Below are 2,577 nucleotides of genomic sequence, written 5' to 3' on the forward strand. Positions count from 1 at the left end.
CATATACTCTGTGGCTAGTGACCCTTATCTCTTAGAAGGGCAAGCTATGTTGAACACTGCTTTTTTGAAGCTGATAACATTCAGAAATGTTTGTAGATAAGTGGGGTGGCGACCAGCAATCTGGCAAATTTGCTTTGGTCAGCTATTGTACAGTACTAGTTAAAAGAGTTAATATAATGGTCAAGCAGCCCATCATGCTTTGCAGCTATCTAAATGCTACATATACGCTTTTAATATATCTCAATAATGTGAAGCTAATCATCCTTTAAACATGATTTCTAGTATTACAGCCTAATGGTTAACCTTTTAGAGACTGGAGGATTCAGGCTTCGGTTCACAGGCCTATTTTTGCAATCCAACAGTGCCGTCGTCACAAAGGCTCAAAGGGGAAAGGCCTCATTGTAGAGCCCTCCCGCCATTGTACACTGAGGGGCTGGAACCAGTGTAAAACCCCTTCGGGGTGAATGTATGAGGATATGTGTAAATGTACTGTATTGTAAATGTAAATGTATTAACCTGTATGACCTGTATTATACTATCTGAAATTGTGACATCTGGACAGAACTGTATGTACCTATGCAAATTTTACGATTAAAGTATATTTTTGAAAAAAAAATCTGTTCTGCTATCAGTTTCATGTCTGATACGTCCCCTATCTGGGGCCCAAATATTAAATTGATTTTTGGAACAGGGAGATGGAACAGGGGCTTGCTCCGTCCACTCCACGCATCGACCTGGTATTGCAGTGCTTCTGGGAACGGTGTAGCTCCCTTTCAGAAGATATTTAAAGTGAAAAACAGGCTTTTGGACCAAGTATTATTACTAAGGATGCTGATATACACCAGCTGCTTTCTCGGGGGAAATGTCTTTCCCCTGTGTTGGCTCAGTACCACTCCTTCTCGTCCTTTGCCCTCTTGCTGCTCCACCTTGCCCTGAAAGATGTCAGTCTCATGCCATTTCACAGCAAGCTGCCTACAAGCTCACTCGCGCCACTGTGATACCATGTTGAGTGGACCAGGATCATCTTGTGGCACAATTTCACCAAATGATAGGTGTCCACTCCCGCCCCTGCACTTCACAAGGAACTCTACCATCATCAATCAGTGGAGTGAGCATTTGTGCTGATTATCATTTCCTACAGCTCTTGAACATGGCTACACTGATGCTGGCACTGAGATACTTCTGCCATTGCTTTTATTGTTCCTCATCTTCGAGGCCCCATTCTCTTTTTGCAGCTGGCTAGCCCTTAACCCAGGAGTAGTGAATGTGGTTCACAGATATTTCTCTGTCCTTTAAGGAAAGGGTAGGTCCTTAATTCCCTGGAGCGCATTGCGATTGACAGCTCGTTGGACAGAGACTTCATCTCAAAGACTTAAGATGGTAAATCTGAGAGGCTTAGTGAGAAAGTAAATAGTATGTTTGGTACACGCAGTCACTAGCCATAATCTTGCTATGTACTCAGGATGAGAAAAGGCCATCAGGTTACTACGTGCTCGTCCACTTCTGACTGGACTCACCTCCACAGCCAATCCAGGAAACAGCTGTCAAAAATTCCTCTCCGACCACTCAAAAGCCAACAGGCAAACATCAGGGGGCCATAACTACATGGTCATTATGCAAAATCATACATTCCTTCGGACGTGATCTTGCATTTTTCCAAAATTGCATTCAGCGCCTTCCTCGCAGCCAACTCTCCAATGCCATGAACAAACTCTCAACACCAAATTACAGACCAAATGTGACCAATTCATTCGTGGGAAAAATTTGTGCTTTATGTGTGGGCTAGTGTTTCTTCCTCTGGTTCTTCCCTTTGATGGCAGCATGTGGTGAGAGTCCGTTAATCATTATCTAAGTATTGCATCTTAAGTGAAGTGGCTCGCTGCTGGCTCTCTGAGGACTCGTGGGCTATAACTGGCTCATTATCTCCTCCTGAAGGATCAGAAGATGTCCCTGCAATTGCAGGTGCCACTTGTGCTGCTCTGCACGCATCCTTTGCGTAGGGTGGCTGGGTGGCATGGATGATGAACTGCCCAGAGATACACATCCCTCGGCTCTGCCTCCTTGGCATAGCTGGCCATTCGTCTGAGTCTCCATAGCTTCAGTTGTGGGTAAGCCACGACCTGACTGAAGAGCATCTGTGGTTTCCTTTTAGATGGCAGAGAGAACGTTGAGACCTGATTTGTCCCCCAGCACTCACACAGAGTAAGAAGAAGGAAAATTAGGAAGCAGCAGAGAACGCAAGGAAAGAAGGACTTGCATTTATATAGCGTCTTTCACGTCCTCAGGACATCCCAAAGTGCTTTACAGCCAATGAAGTAATTTTGAGATGTAGTAACTGTTGTAATGTAGGAAACACAGCAGCTAATTTGTGCAGAGCAAGATCCCACAAACCGCATTGTGATAATGACCAGATAATCTGTTTTAATGATATTGATTGAGAGATAAATATTGGCCAGAAAAGCAGAGAGAATTCCCCTGCTCTTCTTCGAATAGTGCCATGGGATCTTTTGGTGTCCCTGGTGCATGTGAGAACTATTAAAATCACTAATTAAAATATTTGGATAAGGGCCCTATGCT

The 2,577-nt window shown here is 44.1% G+C and overlaps 1 pseudogene; it reads left to right on the plus strand.

Annotated features, from left to right (window-relative positions):
• The first annotated feature begins 598 nt into the window (after positions 1 to 598).
• LOC147099046 (U2 spliceosomal RNA) lies at positions 599 to 771 on the plus strand (annotated as a pseudogene).
• Positions 772 to 2,577: the final 1,806 nt, after the last annotated feature.

This window comes from Somniosus microcephalus, chromosome 28, assembly GCF_052327205.1.
Source record: "Somniosus microcephalus isolate GS21.2 chromosome 28, FLI_Smic_1.0, whole genome shotgun sequence".
In the NCBI taxonomy this organism is placed as follows: Eukaryota; Metazoa; Chordata; class Chondrichthyes; order Squaliformes; family Somniosidae; genus Somniosus; species Somniosus microcephalus.